Consider the following 13,303-nt stretch of genomic DNA (forward strand, 5'->3'; position numbering starts at 1 on the left):
TCATTTCCATCACGTCAAATCCGAATGATTCTGTCAAGCACGCTTATCAAGATAATATATCACCTGCTCTCACACTCAAGTGCGGTACTATTATCGAGGCATTCCGAGTGAGAGCCATAACCCTAGAATTCATCCGAGATCTCGGGCTTCTAGTTGACCGGATAAATGATGTCTCAGGCACTCACTTGTCCGGCTACTTATGAGCTCAATCTGCAAACTTACCATAATAAAACAACTTTAATAAGTTTGGACAGTGGAGTTTTCAATTTGAAACATATAATGCAATAACATATAAAAGGGATAACAGACGGAGATTTACTGTGAATTATGATGGCGACAACTACAATATATATTATGAAAATATTTTTTTATTCGATTTTAGTAGGAAAAAAAATGTGTTAACAAAACAAATGATCCACGTTTTTAAAAAAAATTCAAATGTAGCAAATTTGAAACTTATTTTTGAGAAACCATGGTCATATCTGTTAAGAGGGAGTATGTAAGGCTCGAGATTCATTAGTCTTTATTGACGTGAGACTCGGAATATATGAGAATGCATGACGTGCAATGAGGGGAGAAAGACATGAGAAATTATGAGTTTGCTAGACCGCACCCGCGCTTAGAACAAGAGTGCACCCGCGGTTATTAATTCTGGAATTGTGAATGTGCTGCCGAAGCAACACCGCACCCGCGGTCTAGGAAGCACCGCACCCGCGGTGCAGGGATAGAAAATAAGAATTTTATTCGAAACCATACCGCACCCGCGGTCTTGTACAGCACCGCACCCGCGGTCACTAATTTCAGAAAATGAAAGGGCTGCCGAAGCATGAGCGCACCCGCGCTAAGGGAATCACCGCACCCGCGGTGCTGCATGCGGGAATGCCACCTTTGTTCCTTGGCTTGACACATGGCATGTATATATATATATATATATATATATATGTGAAGCTGCTGAATCTTCATTCTCATTCAGACAGAGAGAGAACCGAGAGCATGCAAAGGGAGAACTTCCATTTCTTTCAATCTAGAACTTGTGATTTTGAATGATTTAGTGATCCAATTTTAATTCCGAGTCCGGAATTGTGATCCTTGCAACAAGAGCTAGCTAAGGATGTAAGTATTTTTTATTTTCAGCATGTTTCGAAATTCATATGTTGGAAGAATTGTGAGTTTGTTAGGAATATGTGTTCTTGAGTTTAGGAGCATTGTAGAAACGTAAACGGATCGATTTTCAGACGCCGTATGTACTGTTTCGAAATTACAGCATGTATTATGTGAATATTATGCAGAATTCGGTATACATATTTGTGTTGGATGAGATTATGAGTTATTGGGATTGATTGTGATATTGTTATGTTGAGATTGAGTTATCGGTATCAAGAAATCACGCCGTTACGCTGTTGAATTGTATTGAAATCAATTACAGATTTGTACATTGAGTTGATTGAGATGTATTTTGATAGAAGGTGTCTACACATTGCCATTTCAGATTTGTATTGGCCATCTTGAGTTCGAGCTTTCGACTACGACGCCGACCATTCGACAAGAAAGGTATAATTCATGTGGTCACGGGATTGCACAACTCGGTTCAGATTTGATACGAGTTTCCCTAAATCACATACTAGATTGTTATTACATTTGATTATGTAATGTCTTGTTTATTGATTTACATTGAGTCCTGAGATAGGAGATATTGGCAGATCGGCCAAAACTAGACGTTTCGGTGTATCGACGCATAGTAGCAGATTTTCTCTATGTGTAGACCCTCGATACAGAGTTGACCGAAGTCTAGGAATAAGACGTACCGTCACCCCGAGTGGTTGGGTAGGTGACAGACCGTCTTATTCACACCGAGATCCCTAGATTAGAAACAAATTGAGTCAAGAATTTGATGTTGAATACAGATTTGTATTCCTTTACATGTTTAGATTTTAATTCATGTTACCTGATATATGCTATACCTTTGTACATGATTATTACATTGCATGCATCCATGTTTTATACTGGGATATGTTCTCACCGGAGTTATCCGGCTGTTGTCGTGTCTGTATGTGTTCATGACAACAGGTGGGGCAGGATCTGGGTCTCGAGCTAGATGAGAGATTGACGATAGCGTGGAGATCTCGGGCGTTGAAGATTTCTAGTGTTTCCTAGTAGACTGTTACTACTTATGTTTGTAGTTGTGATTTGAACACTAGTGTATGATTGTACTAAACAGACATGTATGTTCATGATGTTGTTTAATTATTATAAAGACATGTGATGCTTTGATTATATATTTGAATTAATGTTAAAAACAAAATTTTGACCCACATTTTCGAGCAAAGATCCAATAAATCCCAAAAGAGTTGAGTTAGAGCACGGGTCCCCACAACAGGTGGTATCAGAGCAGTAGGTTCTGTAGACTGAGATAGAATAGAATGAGCGGGGTAGATCGAGTCATCTTCCTTGCTTATATCATGCTAGCACATATTATGATTTATTGCTTTCCCTATTATATGTTGTTGTAGTATCTGAATTGATTTACAGCATATACTTGTCAAGCCTGAATCAGAACCGATTCTCGATTAGAGGTTTATGATCAGAGGAGGGCTGAGACAGATGATATTGATTTTGTACTAATCAGTTTGATAATCAGATTTATGCCACCTAGACGTATACCACAGCCAGAGCAGGGTAGCACATCAGGTGCACAGATGGATGTTACCGCTACGCCGATGGAGACCTTATTGAAGAGGTTTCAGTCTTTCCATCCGCCTACCCTGAAGGGCACAGAGAGTGCAGTAGAGTGCGAGAGCTGGCTTGATGATATCGAGATGTTGTTTGAGTCTTTGGCATATACTGATGAGCGAAGTGTGAAATTGGTAGGGCATCAGCTGCAAGAGGTTGCAAAGAGCTGGTGGTTGACTGCGAAGAGAGCCTTGGAGCACCGAGGCATTGACATTACGTGGAAAGTCTTTAAGGATGAGTTCTATCAGCGCTTCTTCCCCGTCTCCTACCGAAAAGATAAAGGAGCTGAATTTGCGAATCTGAGGCAGGGACAGTGGAACATCGAGGAGTATGTTGCTAAATTTTCTGCATTGCTTCGATTTGCACTGCATGTGGCATGGAACGACGAGGCAGTGGCCGATCAGTTCATCAATGGGTTGAATCCAGATGTCTTTACTTTGGTGAACACGGGACGGCCTAATACTTTTTCAGAGGCACTGAACCGAGTGAAGGGAGAAGAGGCTGGCCTGATCAGGCAGCGAGGCGCTTCTTACAGTGCTCAAGGGCAGAGACAGCCACAATCTACCGCCGTTCAGTTTCCACCACCTCCTCCTCGCTTCGATAGTGGATCTAGTAGTAGTGGTAAGAAGGAATTTCTGAAGGCTAAGGGCAAGCAGTTTAAGCGATCTGGGAGCAGTTCATCGAGTTCGAGTGGATCTCGACAGAGAGGTCAGGGTTCAGATTATAGTGGCGTGTATTGCAGTTCGTGCGGAGGGCGACATGTCACGGAGCAGTGTCAAGGAGTTATGGGACGCTGGAACGTTTGTAGGCAACAGGGACACTTTGCCAGAGTTTGTCCCCAAAGAGGTGCACAACGATTCCAGAGTACAGGGTCATCAGCACCAGTGCCACAGATGGAGAGACAGGCATCCTCTGTACACTCCTTCCAGCCACCATCTACACAGACCCAGCAGAGACCAGGAGGTAGTCAGACAGTGAGTCAACCTCCCAGACTGCAGGCTAGGGTATTTGCGCTGACAGAAGAGCAGGCGCAGGAGGCACCAGACGATGTCATTGCAGGTAACTGTTTTCTTTGCGGTTATCCTGCATATGTATTGATAGACACAGGTGCATCCCATACATTCATATCTGAGCATTTTGCATTGAGACATTCATTGCCTGTCGAGTCGATGTCTACTGTAGTGTCTATTACATCTCCGTTGGGAAGTGGCTTGATATCTGTGACTACTGTTAGACATTGTATGCTTCAGTTTGAGGGGCATGAGATTGATCTAGATTGTATAGTACTTGGTTTAGCTGATTTTGACTGTATAGTTGGTATAGACATGTTGACCAAGTACAGGACCACTGTAGATTGTTTCCACAAAATTGTCAGATTCAGACCCGAAATGACAGATGAGTGGAAATTCTACGGAAAGGGTTCCAGATCTCGGATTCCCTTAGTATCTGCTCTGACTATGACTAGATTGCTTCAGAGAGGAGCAGAGGGCTTTCTTGTATATTCAGTAGATTTACTGAAGTCGGGCCCAGTATTGGCAGATCTGCCAGTAATTTGCGAGTTTGCAGATGTTTTTCCAGATGAGATTCCGGGATTGCCTCCAGTCCGAGAGGTAGATTTTAGCATAGATCTTGTGCCAGGCAGTGTTCCTATTTCGAGAGCTCCGTATAGGATGGCGCCTATTGAACTGAAAGAATTGAAAGCACAGTTGGAAGATCTTCTGTCCAAGGGATATATCAGACCCAGTGTATCTCCTTGGGGTGCTCCAGTGCTTTTCGTTAGAAAGAAAGATGGTTCGATGCGGTTATGTATTGATTACAGACAGTTGAACAAGGCAACAGTAAAGAACAAGTATCCTTTGCCTCGCATCGACGATTTATTTGATCAGTTACAGGGATCTACTGTATACTCGAAGATTGATCTGAGATCAGGGTATCATCAGCTCAGAGTAAGAGACGTTGATATACCGAAGACTGCATTCCGAACCAGGTATGGACATTACGAGTTTATTGTTATGCCTTTCGGTTTGACGAATGCACCAGCGGTATTTATGAGTTTGATGAACCGCATCTTTCAGAGATATTTAGATGATTTTGTGATTGTGTTCATTGATGATATTTTGGTTTATTCGAAGAGTCTGACTGAGCATGCAGATCATCTGAGGATTGTATTACAGACTTTGAGAAAAGAGCAGTTATACGCCAAATTGTCCAAGTGCGAATTCTGGCTGAAACAGGTTGTCTTTTTGGGGCACATTATATCTGGAGATGGTATTGCGGTAGATCCGAGTAAAGTTGAGGCTGTGATAAGTTGGCCGAGACCGACTTCTGTGCCGGAGATACGCAGTTTCATGGGTCTAGCCGGGTATTATCGTCGTTTTATTCGAGATTTCTCCAGTATAGCGAAGCCTATCACCCAGTTGACACAGAAGAATATGCCATTTGTATGGTCCGAAGATTGTGAAGCCAGTTTTGTAGAGTTGAAGAAGAGGCTGACTAGTGCGCCTGTCTTGACGATTCCTTCAGGTACAGGTGAGTTTGTTGTATATTGTGACGCATCTCACAGAGGGCTAGGATGTGTTCTTATGCAGCGAGGGCACGTGATAGCGTACGCCTCTAGACAGCTGAAGCCGCACGAGACTCGTTACCCGATTCATGATCTTGAATTGGCGGCGATTGTATTTGCCTTGAAGATCTGGCGTCATTATTTGTATGGCGAGAAATTTGAGATCTATTCCGATCATAAGAGCTTGAAGTACTTTTTTTCTCAGTCAGAGTTGAACATGAGGCAGCGACGATGGCTTGATCTGCTGAAAGATTTTGATTGCGAGATCAAGTACTATCCAGGGAAGTCGAATGCAGCAGCAGACGCCTTGAGTCGAAAGGTATGTGCTCTTTCCTTGTCGACAGTAGGTGTATCAAATTTAGTAGAGGATTGTTGCTTGTCTGGATTGACATTTGATACAGAGAGTAGACCGTTGCGACTTGCTATGATTCAGATTGAGCCAGATTTGATTTTGAGGGTCAAAGAGGCGCAGAGAACTGATCCGAGCGTTCAGAAATCGATTGATATGGTCAGAGCTGGTCATATATCAGAGTATCAGGTTAGAGATTCTGTTTTGTATGTGAATAACCGTCTAGTAGTGCCAGATGTTCCCGATTTGAGACGACAGATCATGGCAGAAGCACACTGTAGTCGGTTCAGCATTCATCCTGGTGGCAGGAAGATGTATATTGATCTGAAAACACAATTCTGGTGGAAACAGATGAAGACCGACATTGCAGACTTTGTGTCTAAATGCCTGAATTGCCAGCAGGTGAAGGCAGAAAGAAAGAAGCCCGGAGGTTTACTTCAGAGTTTATCTATTCCTGAATGGAAATGGGATCACATTTCCATGGATTTCGTGACGAAGTTACCTTGATCTTCGCGGGGCTGTGACGCGATTTGGATTGTGATTGACAGACTGACCAAATCAGCGTGCTTTATTCCGTACAGAATGACCTATCGACACGATCAGATGGCAGAGTTGTATGTCAGAGAGGTCGTTAGATTGCACAGTGTGCCGAAGTCGATCGTATCAGATCGTGATCCACGATTCACTTCTCACTTTTGACACAGTTTGCAGCAGGCTCTAGGTACGACTTTATGCCTGAGCACTGCTTATCATCCTCAGACAGACGGACAGTCAGAGCAGACTATCCAGACTTTAGAGGACATGCTGAGAGCTGTAGTACTATATTTTGGTACTAGTTGGCAAGATTCATTGCTGTTGTGTGAATTTTCATACAACAACAGCTATCAGACTAGCATTGAGATGGCACCGTTCGAAGCTTTATACGGAAAGAAGTGCAGATCTCCGTTGTACTGGGATGATATCTCTGAGGTACCAGAGTTGGGGCCTGATATGATTCGTGAGATGACCGAGAAAGTAAAGATCATTCAGAAGCGAATGAAGATAGCACAGGATAGGCAAGCGAAATACGCCAATATCAGACGCAGACCGTTGATATTTGAACAGGGAGACAGAGTATTTTTGAAGATTTCACCTTTCAGAGGCGTTGTCAGATTTGGCAAGTGCGGGAAGTTGTCTCCTAGATACGTCGGTCCGTATGAGATTCTTGAAAAGATTGGCGATCGAGCTAACAGACTTGCTCTTCCTCCTTCTTTGTCGGGAATACATGACGTATTCCATGTATCGATGTTGCGCAAATATATGCCAGATGATTCTCATGTTATTCAGCTTGACGAAGCCGAGTTAGATCAGACTCTGAGCTATGTTGAAAGACCGATACAAATTCTTGATCGGAAAGAAAAGAAGCTCAGAACGAAGACTATTCCGCTAGTAAAAGTCCAATGGAGTCGTCATGGCATCGAAGAAGCAACTTGGGAGACAGAATCAGAGATGAGATAGAAACATCCCGAGTTATTCATATGATGTAAGTAAATATTCAGTTTTGATTATATTTCTTATGTTCGTGCTTTGATAGATTGCCTGCGATTTCGAGCGAAATCATTTCTTAGAGGGGGAGAAATGTAAGGCTCGAGATTCATTAGTCTTTATTGACGTGAGACTCGGAATATATGAGAATGCATGACGTGCAATGAGGGGAGAAAGACATGAGAAATTATGAGTTTGCTAGACCGCACCCGCGCTTAGAACAAGAGTGCACCCGCGGTTATTAATTCTGGAATTGTGAATGTGCTGCCGAAGCAACACCGCACCCGCGGTGCAGGGATAGAAAATAAGAATTTTATTCGAAACCATACCGCACCCGCGGTCTTGTACAGCACCGCACCCGCGGTCACTAATTTCAGAAAATGAAAGGGCTGCCGAAGCATGAGCGCACCCGCGCTAAGGGAATCACCGCGCCCGCGGTGCTGCATGCGGGAATGCCACCTTTGTTCCTTGGCTTGACACATGGCATGTATATATATATATATATATATATATATATATATATATATATATATATATATATATATATATATATATATATATATATATATATATATATATATGTGAAACTGCTGAATCTTCATTCTCATTCAGACAGAGAGAGAACCGAGAGCATGCAAAGGGAGAACTTCCATTTCTTTCAATCTAGAACTTGTGACTTTGAATGATTTAGTGATCCGATTTTAATTCCGAGTCCGGAATTGTGATCCTTGCAACAAGAGCTAGTTAAGGATGTAAGTATTGTTTATTTTCAGCATGTTTCGAAATTCATATGTTGGAAGAATTGTGAGTTTGTTAGGAATATGTGTTCTTGAGTTTAGGAGCATTGTAGAAACGTAAACGGATCGATTTTCAGATGCCGTATGTACTGTTTCGAAATTACAGCATGTATTATGTGAATATTATGCAGAATTCGGTATACATATTTGTGTTGGATGAGATTATGAGTTATTGGGATTGATTGTGATATTGTTATGTTGAGATTGAGTTATCGGTATCGAGAAATCACGCCGTTACGCCGTTGAATTGTATTGAAATCAATTACAGATTTGTACATTGAGTTGATTGAGATATATTTTTTTAGAAGGTGTCTACACATTGCCATTTCAGATTTGTATTGGCCATCTTGAGTTCGAGCTTTCGACTACGACGCCGACCATTCGACAAGAAAGGTATAATTCATTTGGTCACGGGATTGCACAACTCGGTTCAGATTTGATACGAGTTTCCCTAAATCACATACTAGATTGTTATTACATTTGATTATGTAATGTCTTGTTTATTGATTTACATTGAGTCCTGAGATAGGAGATATTGGCAGATCGGCCAAAACTAGACGTTTCGGTGTAACGACGCATAGTAGCAGATTTTCTCTATGTGTAGACCCTCGATACAGAGTTGACCGAAGTCTAGGAATAAGACGTACCGTCACCCCGAGTGGTTGGGTAGGTGACAGACCGTCTTATTCACACCGAGATCCCTAGATTAGAAACGAATTGAGTCAAGAATTTGATGTTGAATACAGATTTGTATTCCTTTACATGTTTAGATTTTAATTCATGTTACCTGATATATGCTATGCCTTTGTACATGATTATTACATTGCATGCATCCATGTTTTATACTGGGATATGTTCTCACCGGAGTTATCCGGCTGTTGTCGTGTCTGTATGTGTGCATGACAACAGGTGGGGCAGGATCTGGGTCTCGAGCTAGATGAGAGATTGACGATAGCGTGGAGATCTCGGGCGTTGAAGATTTCTAGTGTTTCCTAGTAGACTGTTACTACTTATGTTTGTAGTTGGGATTTGAACACTAGTGTATGATTGTACTAAACAGACATGTATGTACATGATGTTGTTTAATTATTATAAAGACATGTGATGCTTTGATTATATATTTGAATTAATGTTAAAAACAAAATTTTGACCCACATTTTCGAGCAAAGATCCAATAAATCCCAAAAGAATTGAGTTAGAGCCCGGGTCCCCACAGAGTATCTAATCGTTCAATTGATAAAGCAATTGGTAAATCATTGCATATTTTCAAAAAATCCAAAATATTCAAACAAAATGACATGATCCAACCCCGAAATGATAATAGTGAAACAAAAAGAGATCTAATATGAAGATGATGAAGATATATCTTTGGAAAAAATGTTATAAATTATTGATTTCAAAAAAATTGCAAGTATGTTGGAAACTGAACTCCGGCGTTTGACAAAATCTGAACCAACTGAAAATACGAACCAACTGATCGAGTAAACTGAACTCAGCAACTGATCGAGTAAACTGAACTCAGCAACTGAACTAATCTACGCAACTGAAACGCAATTCAGTTATTCTCCTCGTCAACTGACAGGCAATACATTCAGCCGTATACCTTTAAGCTAAGCATCCTTCAACTAAACATGTCTCGGGAAAGAACATTCAACCGACAAAGAGACATAGAAGACTACAACTGAATATGAAACGCCGCACTTCAATCAATACAACATAGAACAACGCATTGCAGTTAAGACGCCGCATTACAATAAATGAAACAAACAATTACCAAGGAATAATGAAGTGGCAATCAACGGATACAAAGATTCAAATATATCTCAAATTACCGTTGAAAGGGAAGCTAATAAATATGAAAGAAGAACAGCTGAATAATATAGAGATCACCCTATTCAAAGTTTTCTGTTACTCTGCCAAAATCTTATCTCACTCGCACTTGATTTATTCGTAGCAGTTAAGGCTACAATTTGAGATCACTAGCACTTTGTAATAATCGTTAAATTCGATAGTGCTAAGATTAGTTACGCACTGAGAACATTTTGTAATACTAAGAGTTTCAGTTTTTGGCAGTGATAAGTCCAAACTGAAGTGAGTCAGTACAAACCTTGTATTCGATCAAAGTCTTTTAGTGGAAATCCTATCCTAGAGATAGAAGGGGTGACGTAGGAGTAATTGAAATCTCCGAACATCCAAAAACAATCCCAGAGATGAATGGACAACTGAAGATAAAAGAAAAGCAAAACTTGATAACGTGGCTAAAGACATTCTGTACAAGACGCTGGAAAAAGCAACCTTCAGCAAAATAAAGATGTGTAAGAGAGCCAAAGAAATTTTGGAAAAGCTGATCCAGCAGTGTGATAGAAATTATCAAACCAAAGAAAATAAACTTTCTGTTGCTGTTCAAAAGTTTGATAACATCAAAATGAAAGCAGGAGAATCAATGCACGAGTATGATGAAAGAGTAAGCAGTATCATCAATGAGTTAAATGCACTTGGAAAAGTGTATACCAACGAAGAGATTGCACTGAAGACAATGAGAGGTCTTCCCAAGGAATGAGATGTCAAGACCATGGAATGAGGGAGTCCAAAGATCTGAACCAGATTGAACTTCATGATCTGTTTGCTAATTTAAAGGCTTATGAATTTGAGCTGCAAACCAGAGAAAGAGAATCATCTACTCCTACAGCCACAACTGCTCTAGCTGCTGTCAGAACAGAACCAATAAGTTCAGCCAAGAAATATGCTGATCAGTTGAGCAATGATGCTCTGTAATTGTTCATCAAAAAATTTGGAAGGTTCATGAGAAAGAATCAAGGAATAGCTCGAAAGATGAATCAAATGCCTGCTACAAATGTGGCAAATCATGTCACTTTATTGCTGATTGTCCTAAACCCAAGAAGGACAGTCAAGGCTCAACTAATAGAAGAAAGAAATCTTATTAGCACAAAAGAAGACCCAAGGAAGATAAGAAGTCCTTCAGAAAGAAACATGAGGTACTCTTAGCTGAAGAAAACAAATCCAAATGGGCAGAAACTGACAGTGAGGAGTCAGAACCAGAAAGCTCATGCAGCTCTAGTGATGATGAGGAAGACAAGTGCTTGATGGCAAATGATGCAGAAGAAGAATCATCTAGCCCACAGGTATTTGATTTTAGCTCAACTGATTTCACACGAGAAGAACTCATTCTAACGCTACATGACATGGTAAATGAGCATCAAAAGCTTGCACCATCATTTGAAAAAATCAAAGCAAAGAAAACTACTCTCACAGACAATAAAACCAAAACTGATGAATCAGTTGATGGCTTGAGTCTAAAAAGGGAAATTGCTGAGTTAAAAACAGAGAGAGACAAAAATCAGTCATTAATCCAGAAGATGACTCTTGAAAACTCAAAACAGACTGAGCTCATTCAGTCTTGGAACAAGTCATCTACTGCACTGAATGAGATGCAGAATTCACAAAAATCATTTTCTGATAAAACTGGTTTAGGATTCAACACTCAAGGAGAAATGTATCTAAGTGACACTCAACCAAAGCTAAAAATAGAGAAAGGGAAATACATTCACTTTGTCAAAGCAACAGTGGTACAAGAACAAATTGTGCCCAGTAAACTGATTGAGCAACCTACTAAGAATATGAGTAAGGCTAGAAGAAATGGGATTGGTTATAGTAAAAAATTCTCAACTGATTCAAAAGATGAAGTATATGTTGAACAACCCTCAGGTTTTGTAAATCACAACTTTCCTGATCATGTATATCATTTGAACAAAGTCTTATATGGTCTTAAACAAGCTCCCAGAGCTTGGTACGAAACTCTTTCAAAATTTCTAACTGATCATAATTTTTCTGTTGGATCAGTTGATAGGACCTTGTTCAAATTTTCCAAGAATAATCACAGTTTACTTGTTCAAATTTATGTTGATGATATCATATTTGGGTCAACTAAACCCAAATTATGCGAGAAATTTGCTAAGTTGATGCAGGAAAAGTTCGAAATGAGCATGATAGGTGAACTGACATTCTTTCTTGGACTGCAAGTGAAGCAAATGGAGACTGGTATTTTCATCAACCAGACTAAATATACAAAGGAGCTGCTGAAGAAATTTGGCATGGAATCATGTTCAGTTGCAAATACTCCCATGAGCTCATCAATAAAATTGGACACTGATCAAGGGGGAATATCAGTTGAGGTGATATTATATCGAGATTTAATAGGTTCATTGTTGTACTTAACTGCCAGTCGTCCTGATATTGTATTTGTTGTCTGTATGTGTGCTAGATTTCAAGCAAATCCTAAGCAATCACATTTCTCAGCTGCTAAAAGAATTTTGAGATACCTTAAGGGTACACAAAATGTTGGGTTATGGTATTCTAAAGACTCTACTTTCAATTTAGTTGGATATTCAGATGCAGATTATGCAGGATGTAAGCTTGATCGTAAAAGTACAAGTGGATCTTGTCAATTTCTAGGAGACAGACTGATCCCTTGGTTCAGCAAAAAGCAGACATCCATAGCTACCTCAACAACTGAAGCAGAATATCTTGCTACTGGTAGATATTGTGCACAACTGATCTGGATCCAGCAACAACTGAAAGATTATGGAGTAATTACAAATGAATCGCCCATATTTTGTGACAATACGAGCACAATTGACATCACCTATAATCCAGTTCTTCACTTAAGGACCAAGCACATAGATGTCAGGCATCACTTCATTAGATATCATGCTTTGAAGAAGGACATTAGACTGGAGTATATCTCAACTGAGCAACAAGCAACTGACATCTTCACCAAACCATTACCCGAGACTAGTTTTCTCACTTTCGCAATATTCTTGGTTTAATTGACTTGTCTTAAAATCATTATTGATGCTGTTTTACTAATAAAATTATTTGCAAAAAATAAGAACACAACAACAAATCGAAAATGATACTTTATTAAGAATAAAATCGATTCCATCTTACAAAAGAAATCTCAGAACCAACTGAATCTTGTCATTCTCTAATCCAATCATTCAACCCATACATTCGGATTCTAGAAAATGATTCAGTTGTAGAAATCTTCTCAATCACATGTCATTCCTTCCATAGCATTGCATGTAACAGAACATTGTCATCAACCAGGTCTGTAACATGCCTAACTTCAAAACGATTAATATATCTTCTTGTTGTTGCTGCTTGAGCACGAGAAGGAGCAGCACCACTACGACTTATCCTCTGCAAGTCATGAATTTTGAACCATGTTGACATCACCTTCTTCAAAACATATTCTTCAATCTTTTTCTTCAACTCTTTAAATAAAGCCTTGATTGTTCAGTAACATGAACATGCGTACTG

This window comes from Primulina eburnea, chromosome 8 (genome assembly GCF_022965805.1).
Source record: "Primulina eburnea isolate SZY01 chromosome 8, ASM2296580v1, whole genome shotgun sequence".
Taxonomy (NCBI): Eukaryota; Viridiplantae; Streptophyta; class Magnoliopsida; order Lamiales; family Gesneriaceae; genus Primulina; species Primulina eburnea.